Here is a 14,627-nt window from a genome sequence, read left to right as displayed (position 1 = left end):
TAGGGTCGTTTTAGACGCAGAGACGTAAGCACGTAATTTACACAAGGGACTTGTTTTAGACAAGTTTTGATTTACGGTTCCTTTAAGGTTCCTTAAGGATTGCGCGTGTTGCAAGGGGATTCTCCGCCAGAACAGTAGGGGGAGCAACGAACGAATCTGTGGGCGTGGAAGTGGAAATCTGTGGGCATGGAAGTGGAAATCTTCTTCTCCTTCAAAATTCTTCATTCGCTTCTGTCACGGCCTTTTAAAAATGGCGCTATTATGCTGTAAAACCGGAAATGTGAGACTCCTGACAGGATGTGGTTAGCTGGCCAATCACAGTCTTTGCGAGCTGCTTAGGGGCGTAGTGTTTCAGTCGCATAGTCAGGAATTTTGGCCGACGCACTTAAGCACGTAAGGGGGGATATTTTACCGCGCAAGGGGGGGTTATGTATCTTACGTGCTTACGCGTTACGTCTAAAACAGAGCATATATCCGACCACACGTATACCGACTGGCCCCTTGAGTCACAGAATTATTTTTTTGTGGCCCCTCATCATTTCTACTTGAGTACCCCTGCCATAGACCGTATAAAGACCCTTTAGGCCCTTTAGAAACGCTATAGGCCCTATAAAGACCCTTTAGGCCCTATAGAGAAGCTATAGGCCCTATTACGCCACTATTGGCCCTATATAGACTCTTTAGGCCCTATATAGAAACCATAGGCCCTTTAAAGACACAATAGGCCCTATAAAGAACCTTTAGGCCCTATGAAGACACCTGAGAACCTATAAAGACTCTTCAGGCCCTATAGAGACGCTATAGGTCCTGTTAAGACCAGTTAGGCCCTATAAAGACACTATAGGCCCTATAAAGACACCACTATTAAGAACATTAGTTCTAACAGGCAACGAGACTGTTGAAGGTACACCCACAAGAAGACATCCTACTATAGCATCAAATTTACATGTCCCTATTTGAGTGTAGTTATATTCTAGAGTAGACCAAGGCCAAAAAATGCAGTGTATTCTATTTTAATATAACAAATTATGAGGTATTGAATGCAATGGTCAGGAGTGTATAACCTCCATACTGGTTCTACTAGTGAAAGAATTACCTTTCCTATCTCATCCTCTCTCTCTTGTGTCCTCATCTCTCCTACACTTGGCTCCTCCTTCCTCCCTCTCTCCACTCCGCTATGCGCAGTGCTCTCTCTAAGCGCGTAGCTGCAGTGTTGCATGCTGGGATTGTGAACTTGTTAACCCTTAATGAGCTGCCACCGCTTGCGGCGTGACATCCCCCCCCATCTCCACACACACACACACACACACACACACACACACACACACACACACACACACACACACACACACACACACACAGGCTGATGTAATGGGTTCTCCACTCCTGTATGGCAGCTGTAGTAGCTCCTCCTCCAATGACTGCTGAGCGATGCTCTGTGCTGCTGCCACACACACACGCACCGACTCACATACACATACGCAGTCACAAACAGACACACACACACACACACACCCTTTATACCAGCACACACACACACACACACACACACACACACACACATACCCTTTAAACGCACATGCTTTTGCCTTCACTCACATTGTCACACATGACAACCTCTGTCTTTCACACATTATTGCATATAGTTCTCTCTGCTCCTCCCCAATCATATCTAGTGTAGCCCCCCCTCCCGATCCCTCCCAGCCAGGCGTTTGGCTATTTCTGTCCAGGACGATGCATGTGCGCATGAACGAAAATGAAAAAAAGAAAACACACACGTACTCAGTGGATCATGGTCGTAGTGATTTGTAGTAAAATCCTCAGCATCTGGCTGCCGACGGACTAAGAGCTTGGTGTTCGTGTGTTCTTCATGAAACTGTGTCAGTTATCTGAATGCATTAGGGTGAAGGTTTGAATGAATGTGTTTGTGTGTTCCTAGAATTCCTTTGCCAAAATAAAAAGGCCCTAATATTACTATGTTGATAATCAATTTGGGGCTATCTATTACATTTTTGATTCCCATTGACAATAATTGTTCTCAAAATATAATTGTAGGTACCAGGGACCTAACCTAAGCTGTTATTGGTGGCCTTTGTTCTTAATGTCAAAAAATGGAAAACGGAAATGGGCAAATTGGCCCAGCTGTGGGGAGTTAGAGCCACATCTCTATTCTCACCCAGTTATGACATCCAGTACCCCAAGGGTCAATCGGAATCTACATGAACTCCTTATGGTTTGTTAACAAATAACGTTAATTAATATTGGCTTTATATGTCCCTCTTACCTTTTGGAGAACCTCAATGAAATGTATGACACTGTAATTCTGACCAGGTGGGTTGAAGACCTTCAAGGTCCCATGGCATGAAAATGCACTTTATGAGGTTTTCTAACAATAATATGAGTACCCTATAGCCTGCCTATGGTCCCCCAATGGCTAGAAATGGCTTTAGGTGTAAAATGAGCACTAGGTATCCTGCTCCGCCTTTGAAAAAACAAAGCTCAGATGCACAAATTTGGAATTTGGCGAGGTTGCCTCCCCTTTCTCTGTTTTTCCCGCCCAGAGAATTTGGCCAGCCGATGAGCTACGACGTTTGCGCGCCACACACTGTAACTTAAGTGTTGTAAACTTATTTTTTATTTGGATAACCGTTCTGCTATTGGTTTTATGGCACACAACACAATAACGCAAGCTTGTATAAAGCCCCCATTTGGTGAAAAGGCTAGACTGCGTCGGGTTCTCTGGTGTCTCTGGTAGCCAACTTCCACAATGAGACTTGTAGTGGGGGTTATCTCGGCCATGGTTGAGAAGGAATTGGGGGACCGGAACTTTGGCTTTGACTCCCTGAAGTCCAGATTGAACCGTTACTTGGAGGAGAAAGGGATTGTTGCCCTCGATTGTTGCCCGGGTTTGTCTCCCGCCGGAGCCCTGCTTCCGGAGCATTGCTGTCGGGGCACTGCTGCCGGAGCACTGCTGCCGGAGCCCTGCTGCCGGGGCACTGCTTCCGGAGCACCGCCGCCTGAGCCCCGCTGCTGAGGAGCCAAGGAGGAGAAAATCCCGGGCAACAATCTCGGGGAACAATCCATGTCTCCTCTATGTCGCGGTTCAATCTGGACTTCAGGGAGTCATAGCCAAAGTTCCTTTCCCCAATTCCTTCTCGACCATGGCCGAGATAACCAACACTACGAGTCTCGTTGTGGAAGTACCGGGAGTCCGAAATCGGCAACAATCCCTTTCCCCCCACTGCCGCGGTTCAGTCTGTACTTCAGATTGATGTGGAAGTGGAAGACATGGGAGAACAAGACCCAGTCGTTTGAGATTCATAATATCGTCCGGAGGCGCACACAACTTTTGGCTGTGATAAAATATACATTATATTATATGGATCTATATATAATATGATATTATTTAGATATAGAGCTCCGGAACTTACGCCGGAGCACCCAGAGTTTTCTAGAATATTTACAGAACACGGCCAAAAGCTGTGTGCGCATCCGGATGATATTATGAATCCGAACCATTGCGATGCATCCACTGTAAACACTAGCGCATGGTATCGTGGCCGCAAGCTGCTCAGGGCCACACCCCCACCCTCCACCTTGACACGCCTCTAAAAAATGGGATGTTTGGGGAAAGCCCATTGTGGGTCTAACTCGTAGTGGCTGTAATTCTGCAACAAGGCTGAATTTATTGAACGTCTTCAAATACTGGTTTAGGGGCCCACTAGCACCTTGCCAGCTTCATTGAATCCATTTTGATCCCTTGTTAATGGCATTCCCTTGTGGAGTAAAACACTGAATTCAATAACGAACACATGGCTGTTGCCGTTTATATTTACATGAGTGAATAAAGAATAACTAGAAATCTGATCTGTAAATTGTGGATGGTTACATACGTTTTATTGAATGCAAACATCCAACATTCACATTTAGTGTACCTCACTCCACAAGTATTTTCTAATTGTGCTTTATATATGTGCTTGACAACCACAATATCTTTCAGAACAGAACTTTACACACAAATTGATATGTGACAATCCGAGGATCTGGTAGAGTTTTGTCCAATGTGTTCCGCTGCGGTTCTTGACGTGTACATGGCACATACCTCTAGATGGAGCAACCCAGTCTCACGGAAATACATTTAAACAAATTTCATGGCAACGTCCGCTCGCGACACTGAGGCATCGACGCAGACTTTTATTCACAACACGCTTAACACTCTATAGTTGAATACTATGCCAGAGCAGCGGATCACCTCTATAGGTTAACACTCACAGAGCAGTGGATCACCCCCTCTATAGTTTGAAGACTATAGAGCAGCGTACTCTATATAGTTTAACACTGGCAGAGCAGCTGATCTCCCGCTCTATATTTGAACACTATGACAGAGTGGCTGATCACCCCTCTATAATTCCACACTAGAACAGCTGATCACCCCTCTATAATTCCACACTAGAACAGCTGATCACCCCTCTATAGTTCCACACTAGAACAGCTGATCATCTATTCTATAGTTTAACACTAGAACAGCTGTTCACCCCTCTATAGTTCAACACTAGAACAGCTGATCATCTTATCTATAGTTTAACGCTGGTTTTAAATGAATGTGGCCGAATAGAACCAGTGGTTGATGTGAACTGTCTGGGATAAGTAACTGCAGTGGACCTATGAAATGAACCCAGGGAAAACTGAACATGGATTATTTCACAAAGATGTTACTGATTCATGTCTGTCAATATTATGTTCATGGTAACAAAATGTCTCTTGTGGGATCTACTCTACTGGTTAGGGGGGTCTTCATATCTGAACAGTACTAGTGTTGTAGCAGGTGTCCACCAACGAGAGAGAGAGAGAGAGAGAGAGAGAGAGAGAGAGAGAGAGAGAGAGAGAGAGAGAGAGAGAGAGAGAGAGAGAGAGAGAGAGAGAGAGAGAGAGAGAGAGAGAGAGAGAGAGAGAGAGAGAGAGAGAGAGAGAGAGAGAGAGAGAGAGAGAGAGAGAGAGAGAGAGAGAGAGAGAGAGAGAGAGAGAGAGAGAGAGAGAGGTTATCTAGTGAGCCAGCTGTTGTGGCCAGAGCTCCAGCCTTCCAGATTACAACCGGACAGCCTGTCCTCAATACCCATGCGCTCACGCGCACACACACTGACACTGTTTCCCCGCTGCACCGGGACATGTTCGGACTAGTTGACTCTGGGATTTGTGTCTTCATCATTTGGGGAGTTTCTGCTCTCATTTTTGTAGCTTTAAGAGATTCTTATTTGTAGATGTCGCTCTAGACGGGAAAGAAAAATATTCTAGTTTTAATACATTGATTTTGATTCACGTTTTTTTAAAAAGATTTTATATTCTTCTTATCAATGGGAAAGTCCAATTGAAATCAGTAAATCCTCTATGTTGCATTCCACCTGCACACTCTAGACCACGACTTGTGTAATAACGAGGGTTAACGACATCATGCCATAATTAAAAAAATAGTACAAATAAATGTTTAATCTGCCTGTCTAAACTATTTATACTAGGTGATTAGAAGGTAGCCCAACTAAATCATCAGGTTACGTTGTATACGCACTGTCCAACACAAGTACACGCTGTTGTAATGAGCAGATTGTGTTATGTGGCGTAAACGCACTGTCCAACACAACTACAGTACACACTGTGGTTATAAGCAGGTTTACTCCGTAGTATCAGTGAGTGTTTGAGACACTCATGCTATATGTGGTTGCCCTCCCAAAGAAATCTAACCAAAATATCTATGTTACATGATAACCTTCTCGAAAATGCTTTTATGCAAAGCGCCTTACCGTGATTCATTTCTGTGTCGTTGTTTAGCTGCTAGTGATTAGAATCTTGCTCTATGTTGCTTACAGGTAGACTGCAGTAATTGGGTTTGAATCCAGATCTCTTTGACCTGGTGTCAAACCATCTAACCACAAGACTATCCTGCCCGATAGAGTATATGACCTTCTTTATTTAGGCAAGGTATCACACTGCTCTAGAAGTTCTTGTGAGGTAATGATGACAACTCTTTAAAGGGGACCTATTATGCTTTTTCGACTTTTATGACCTATAAACGTTGTTATAATGATTGATAGTCATGTTTAACCATACTAAAGTGTCAAATAAAGACGTACATGCATTTCGACGTATTCCCTGCTGACAGTCTGGGGTGGCTGTGCAGAGCGCTAAACACTCGGGACAACGTTTGCGATTCACTTGTTCACATTTCATCATCTACGTAGAGGCACTCCTGCCGCGCCCCCATATGCCTGGTAAAATCTGCCCGCGCGCGCGCTACAAGGAAGGTAACCAATCACAACGAGTTGGGTTGGCGCGAGGGGGCGGAGAAGGACGAAACCGAGCGTTGACAGAGAATGCTGAAAGCGCCCAGATGAGAGGAAGAGTTTCCCGAAAATCTACATTGTTTTTTGTGTATGGTTAAACATGACTATCAATCATTATAGCAGCGTTTATAGGTCATAAAAGTCGAAAAGCATAATAGGTCCCCTTTAACTCTGGCTGCATACTTACTTCCATGCTCCACCGTCAGGCTCTGACTAACTTTTCAATCTGTGGAAGTGATATGCTTAAAGAGCCCATGCCATTAAAATCACATTTTTCCTGTTGTTTGTTAAATAACATAGGTCTGAATAAGCGTGTGAGCTGTGGTAAGTTTGAAATCTATGCAGTGTGTCTGCTGAATGCAATAGGCAATGAAAGGAAAAAGGCAGAAGAAATTAGCCAATCTGGATAAGGTGACACTGTGACGTAGCGTTGTCAAACTATTATTCATGGCCCTGCCCACTTGGTTGGTTCGTAACCACCCACAAGAATTCTGAAGGAGTCGTGATTGAGCTAGTGCTAAATGCTAATACGTGTATGGTAGTTGCTTAGTTCGTAGTAACAGGCTAGTTACAGAATTTTGAATGCAATGGCAGAACGACATCGAAGTACATGAACTGCGACATGCTGCCTGCCGCCGGTTGCCGCGGCGCGAGGCACCACCGCCGCGAAGCACCCACCGCCCGGCTGCCCGCTGCCGGGCGGTGGTGCCTTGCGCCGGCAGCAGGCAGCAGGCAGCGCGCGGTTCTGTCTACTACAGATTGATGTGGAAGTGGAAGAACCAGAGACGTCGGAGAACCCGACGAAGTCCTTTGTGATTCATTATATCGTCTGGACGTGCACACAGCTTTTGGCCGTGATAATATGTATTATTTGATATAGATATCTATGTATTATATGATATTATTTAGATATAGAGCTCCAGGACTGTAACGCAAGTGTTGTACACTTCCTTGTTATTTGGATAACCGTTCTGCTGTTGGTGTGATGGCGCATAACACATCGGACTCTCGTCTCTGGTATTTCTACAACGAGACTCGTAGTGGGGGTTATCTCAGCCATGGTTGAGAATGAATTGGGGGAAAGGAACATTGGCTTTGACTCCCTGAAGTAGGCATGAACCACAACATGGAGGAGAAAGGGATTGTTGACCGCGGTCGTCTCCCGCCGGAGCCTCGCTGCCGATGGACCACCGCTTCAGGAGGCGGGGATTAGCGCTGACCGCTGCCGAGGCGGCGGGAAGCAGGGCTCAAGCGGGATACATTCGCGGCCAACAATCCCCTTCTCCTCCATGTCGTGGTTCATGTACTTCAGGGAGTCAAAGCCAAAGTTCCTTTCCCCCAATTCATTCTCAACCATGGCTGAGATAACCCCCACTACGAGTCTCGTTGTAGAAATACCAGAGACGAGAGTCCGACGTGTTGTTTAGATCCTAATAACAACTCCAGCAGCGTTACAGTCCTGGGGCTCTACATCTAAATAATATCATATAATACATAGATATCTATATCAAATAATACATATTATCACGGCCAAAACCTGTGTGCAGACGATATAATGAATCGCAAAGGACTTCGTCGGGTTCTCCGACGTCTCTGGTTCTTCCACTTCCACATCAATCTGAAGAAGACGCGGTCGTTTGATCGTCTGGAGGCTCACACAGCTTTTGGCCGTAATAATATATATTATGATATAGATATCTATGTATAAAATGGGTTTCTAAGAGCCATTGCGATACATCCACCGTAAACAGAGCGCATGGTACCGTGGCTACAAGCTGCTCAGGGCCAGGTGATAATATATATTATAGATTATATGATATAGATATCTATGTATAATATGGGTTTATAAGAGCCATTGCGATACATCCACCGTAAACAGAGCGCATGCAGGGCCAGGTGATAATATACATCATATATTATATTATATTATATAGATATCTATGTATAATATGGGTTTCTACGAGCCATTGCGATACATCCACCGTCAACAGAGCGGCGAGCGCATGGTACTGTGGCTACAAGCTGCTCAGGGCCACACCCCCACCCCCCTCCTTGACCTGCCTTGACACGCCCACCGTAACCAGAGCGCATTGTACTGTGGCTACAAGCTGCTCAGGGCCACACCCCCACCCCCCTCCTTGACCTGCCTTGACACGCCCACCGAAACAGCGCGTTTGGGGGAAGCTCAATGTGCGACTGGTTTGGAGTGGCTGTAACTCTGCACCACGGCTGAAATTCGGGGACGTCTTTGAATACTGTGTTTGTAGCCCACTAATACCTATATTAAAGCATCCATAAATAGCATGGCATGGGATCTTTAACCTAAAGCCAGGCCCAATGAAGATGATTCCATAAACAAGGGGTGCGGGGTTCTTAGAAGGCTTATGTCATTACCATCTTAGGAAATCACTGTCAGAGTTGTTTTGACTGCATGGCAGGCTAAGTGGGGGTGTGGTGTTGTACTGACGCAGCAGAACGGGTAAGAAGTGATTTGAGGAGATGCTTCTGTAGTAGCATCGCATTACAAAGCATCAGCTGCCCTCGGAAACTCCATTGTAATCATTTAGAAGCCTATCATTTACTTCAGATATAGTTTTGTCCATGGAGATTATTCACCCGAGGTCTGTAAAATGAAGCAGGAGATTTGATCACTGGGCCCACTGTACAACATTAAACTAATGAGTGTACTTCATGCCATTAAAACCTTAAGTATAAAGATGTTTTTAGGCTAGCATTTCAGTTTTGCAATAACGCTTAAGTGTCGTTGAGTGATGGTTATGTAAAGGTAAAGCTTGAAATGGTTAAGTTCAGGTTTTCAGTTTAGGTGTTCGGTCATAGATGTTGGGTTTAGGCCTTGATTACAGGTGTTATTGGGTCAGATGTTGGGTTAATGTCTTGATTAGAGGTGTTATTGGGTCAGATGTTGGGTTAAGGTCTTGGTAAGAGGCGGTATTGGGTTAGAGAAGTTGGGTTAGGCCAGGGGTCGGCAACCTGCGGCTCCGGAGCCGCATGCGGCTCTTTAGCCCCTCAGCCGTGGCTCCCTGCAGTTTTCTTAAAAAAAAAAAAAAAAAAAAAAAAAAAAAAAAATTATATATATATTTTGATATATATCGTCAACTAAACGAGAGGTCGCAATGGATGCGCAATTGCGCTACCGTGAGGGGGGGAGTGAATGACAAAGCTTTGTTGATTTGCAGTTGGCTAATCCCAGTAGGAGTTAAATCTTTAACTGGCATCTGGCATCAGGAAGTAGCCTAGATGCTGCCATTGGCAGGAGGCGGGACATGCCAGTGAGCCGCCAATCAGCAGCATCCACCGTTGACAGCCAATTGCACGAACGAATACTGAGCGAGAAGGGTTTACAGCATTAAAGTTCTTGTGTTGAATATTAAAGTTTCAGTACGTTATATTTTGATAATAAAGGTCCTTACAGTTTTTTCATTACTTGACTATTGTATCGCTATGCTATGCTATCTATTCCTTGTTTACATTGCTGGCCATGACCGATCACGTAGAACGTCAACGGTTGACGCTGCTGACTGGCTACTGTAGTCTACTGTACTGTAGGCTACTCCCTGATGCCACATGACAGCTAAAGATTTATGTTATTTTTTTACAGAGTGTCACAAAAAATGTCTGTGCGGTGCGCAGCGTTAGCGTCTCCGGAGGGGGGAGGGGGTGAATTAAAAAGTTTGCCGCTCCAAAAAAAAAAAATTCGCGGGAGATGGGCCAAAATGGCTCTTTTGATGCAAAAGGTTGCAGACCCCTGGGTTAGGCCTTCGTTAGAGTTGGTATCAGTCAGAGATGTTGGGTAAAGGCCTTGGTTATAGTTGGTAATCAGTCAGAGATGTTGGTTTATGCCTTGGTTAGAGGTGGTATTGGGTCAGAGATTTTGGGTTAGGCCGTGGCTAGAGGTGGAATTGGGTCAGGTTGAACGATTTGGGGAAATAATCAAATTGCGATTATTTAAACCAATGTTGCGAATGCGATTTAGCATGAGATTTTTCCTTTTAAAGTGCCTCATGTTCTGTATTCAATAAACATAAGCAATAAATAATTATATAGTATGACCAGTGTTGGGAACGTTACTTTAAAAAAGTAATTAGTTACAGTTACTCACTACTTGTTCCAAGAAGTAACTGAGTTAGTAACTGAATTACTTTATAATAAAAGTAACTAGTTACCAGGGAAAGTAACTATTTGCGTTTCTGTAAAAAAGAAAGTTGCTATATGTCAAAGAATTTGGATTTCTCTGAGCAGTTTTCACTTGGCCTTAATATGTTAAATGGTTGAACTGCCCATTCAAGGCCCAAATATACTTTCAACTGAATTATAATTTGCTTGGTTGCAAAGGCTGTGGAACATCTGCCGAATACTACAGAAAATGCCAACTTTTCATCGGATTGCTCCGGACTCGCCATTTCTGCTGCTTCATCGAATCTGTTTGGTGTGGGCGTGTGAGTGTGTGGCGCGCATAAACAAGGATGGAATTGACGTAGGTCCCGCCCAGACGTGATTCACTGCTAAATCTTATGCAGAGCGTTTTGCGAATTTAAATGTCATTTGAATTTTGCAACATACGGAGCGTGACGAAGTGCATTGCAAACAAGGGGGCACTATAGCTTTTCCATTTGAATAACGGAACTCAAAAAATTTGAATTTCTTTTAATAATATTTTATTGTTATAACTTTTTGAAATTGAATTGAGGATTTCATTGTCACTTTGCATATTAAAATACACTTTGAATAACGTTTTTTCAAATTACATTATTAAATTGCATGATGAATTGCCAATTGCATAATGCAATGACTTATGGAATTGCCAATTACAAATTGCATTGCCATTTGAATTTTGCTATATGCTTCCATACATAAGGGCAGGAATGGAGTTTTAAGGCACAAATAGGGTGTCTATTTCCCGATTGATTGAATTGTTAGAAGTTGGCGTCAAGCAAAAATTAACTGAGCTGTATCTGGGTGTTGAGTAGATGTAGTGTTAGAATAATAAATAAGCTAAATATCTTATCTTGTCTTATTGTAAGGTATTCCTTACCCTATCATGATGGTATATATTTTACCTGTTAAGCAGAAGTGTAAGTCTTGTGTTCTTTATTTTATCAGTGAAGTTGGCAGTTGGCCTGGGAGCCTACAGCTTAGTCAGCACATTCAGCCCCTTACATTCACATTCAAAGTATATTTTGATGTAATGATGAGTGGAGCACAGTGCAATGCAACATGGGACCACTAGGAGGACATATCTCCATCACATTGCATTGAGCTGAACAATTACTTGTTAAACTCCATGGTCACACAAAATTAACAACTTTGGGCCTAAATTGACCATGATAGAAAAATACATACAAATACATTACAAAAAAAGGAATGATAATTAGTCTCCGATGCGAGGCTGACTTAGCACAGTTCCATCAAACAAGGCAAAATATTGTGGCCTGTAGTAAAAATGTAAACTCTGCACTTATTACTATGTCCTGAATTGTGGACTTTATGTTGCTTTAATAACCCCAGAAAAGCCCAGCTAGCTTTCAGGTGATGAGGCAGTGTGACCCTGTGTGTATGGGAATGTACACTGGGGGCAAATCAGGCGGGTAGTATAGTTAATTAGGAAGCAGTTTGCCACAGAGGCAAATGGCTTGGATAAGCCTGTTGGATACGGTGCTCAAAACATCACCGTGAATCCTCACGGACACAAACTCATTAATTTTAACGAGGAGGACAAATGTTCATACTAAATGGTGAGATGGCAACTGTAAATGCTTTGAAAGTTACCCTGAATGCAACATTAGATAAATTATATATTTTAATTATTATTTTTAGTTATTTAAATGTATACATTTTTTGTAAAATATTTTGTGAAAGATTGACATTTTAATAATGTACTTGCATAGCTGGGAAAATAATGTTCGACTTCACAAGCAGGCAAAATGGGGCGCAATTCAGCACCTAAAAATGTCAACATGACTGTCTTTAAAATCACTACCTTCTGTCTGTAAATACGCTGCCAATATTAGTCATGGAGTTATACGTATTGAAGTAAATGCAACTGTCCATGTTTCTTTTAGTGCTTTCTTTGGCCCATGTCAAACGGTGCTTGTGCTCTGTAGCATGACCACCTGGTGGGGCCTGGCAGCCAATCAGCTGTTAGCTATCATTAACCACCTGGGACTATTCTTACATGGGAATCAACAGGTGTGCTGACAATCTGTATGGCTGTCAGTTGAAACAGATGTCCGGTTTCGGTTTCATAAAGGGTTGCAATGTTAGTTATCTGTTCGTAACTTGAGGACAAGTATCTTCCTGTTTATTGCACCTTTTTTGTTGTTCGTTCACATTTGATCAAACCAACTCGGCGCCATTTTTCACCTTCTCAGGGCCTTCCAGTTTCTTTATTAAGCTTAAGATGTAGCCATCGTTTATGGCTGGAGAAACCAGTTGGGGGTCCGGGAGAACTTTTGCAGAATTGTTTTCTACAAAAGCTAAAGTTTAACACATTTCGAGATGAATCTTTATCAAAATCACTTAACAATTTTAAACACAAGTTGATTTTTGATTTTTTGAAGTTGATTGAGCATTTCCTTATATGGCTCATAGGTAGAATAGCCCTGACTGGCCCTCATTTGTAATTGCTTAATTCAAAATAATAAGAAATGTTAAACGGTTCCATTAACCCAGGGATCTTCCTGAATCAGTGTGGTCCGTGGGGAAAGAGGTGCCTATGTTAGAGGAGAGGACCGGCGTTCACCCTGATCACATGAAGTCATCAGGATGCTCTCCAAGCTATCAAGTTGCACCAATTCTTGCATTTTTCTGTTCACAATGAGACACGTCTCTCTTGCACATACATGCCGGCTCGATCTCACGGCACTAACGCGTTATTGTTTCCTGCGGTCAGACAGGCTAGTAGAACACAATCTCCACATTCATCGACTTTTGATGGAGAGCGTTTCTTTCAGCCTCTTCCATGGTGAAAACTGCAAATAAATTCCCACTCCTGCGAACGACAACTATTCTAATTGTCACATGACCATGAACACAAGGGGGCAGTGGAGCGTTATTGACCCCAAATGTACTCAAACTGACTTTAATTCCTTTACCGGAATCGAATGAATGTTCTTCATTTAAAAGGATGTAAAAAAAGCATTGTATCCATGTGAATGAGATGTTGCAGCATCATTCAGACGCACTACTGTTTGGTAACCAAACAGTGTTTTGGTTCAGTGTCTGGACATGTTTCTCCTTAGAGGTGGTCAGTGTGTTGCTGAGCTCTTGGAAGGCTGCAGGCCTTTGTCTACACATAAGTCCTCAAGGTGTACTAGCTCTAACAAGCGACGTGGCTATTCGCTGGTCTTAACTCAGGACGCAGATGTGAGATCTGGCTTTTTGATGTATACGGCCAAAGCAGAAACCAAGAGGATGGTGAACATTCAAAAACACATCGTGGTTGTTGAAGTAGCCATGTGGACATGGGCTTAGTGTGAAGTTAGGGACCCCCCCCCCCCCCAACACACACACATCTATACACCCTCCCCCACCAACCTATTCTCAAGTTGTGTGGTTTAGCCTCCGTGTCAGGAACTCTTTGTTCAACAAGCACAAACCAGCCTGACACACACTGTTGGCCTGTCCTTTTCACATGCTAATGGGCCTGTTTACACCAAACCCTGCCCCAGTATCCCCTGCTTTGTCTCTCTCTGCGTCCCGTCTGTCCGTCTCTCTGTGTCCCGTCTGTCTGTCGGACTGTCGCTCTCTCTGTGTCCCGTCTGTCTGTCGGACTGTCTGTGTGTCTGTATCCCTGTCTCTCTGTGTCCCGTCTCTCTGTTTGTGTCTCTGTGTCTCGTCTGTCTGTCTGTCTGTGTCCATGTCTCTCTGTGTCCCGTCTGTCTATCTGTCTGTCTGTGTCCCTTTGCCTTGTCTTTGCGTCTTCAACATTGAGTAATACTTTTCCATGTCTTCTTTGTCTCCCCACACATGAGCCTCCATGCTCCTTGTGACTGTTAGGTGCGTGGAGCATCTTCATAAGGTCTTCTTTTCATGATGCTGGGATATTCTCTTGGTTATGCGTCTCTCTGCTGGTGTATGTCCTACATCTAGTCTGAGTTCTAACTGGGTCACATCAGAACCAACTGCAGCACTGCAACACTGGCCCCCCCCCCCCCCCCCCCCCCTACCACCACCAGCACACACACACACACACACACTGTATCAGCGGTGCAGTGGTGCACACTGTTGGCAGGAATGAGCGGTAGAGATAGTAAAACATGGTTCGAGGTAGAA

The 14,627-nt window shown here is 43.8% G+C and overlaps 1 protein-coding gene across 2 annotated transcripts in view; it reads left to right on the top strand.

Moving 5' to 3' along the window:
- Window positions 1-14,627, top strand: part of LOC115552134 (storkhead-box protein 2) — a 49,113-nt gene that overhangs the window by 15,121 nt on the left and 19,365 nt on the right. The window lies entirely within an intron of this gene.

Source organism: Gadus morhua, chromosome 10 (assembly GCF_902167405.1).
Source record: "Gadus morhua chromosome 10, gadMor3.0, whole genome shotgun sequence".
Classification (NCBI taxonomy): Eukaryota; Metazoa; Chordata; class Actinopteri; order Gadiformes; family Gadidae; genus Gadus; species Gadus morhua.
This window is presented reverse-complemented; position numbering and strand designations above follow the sequence as displayed.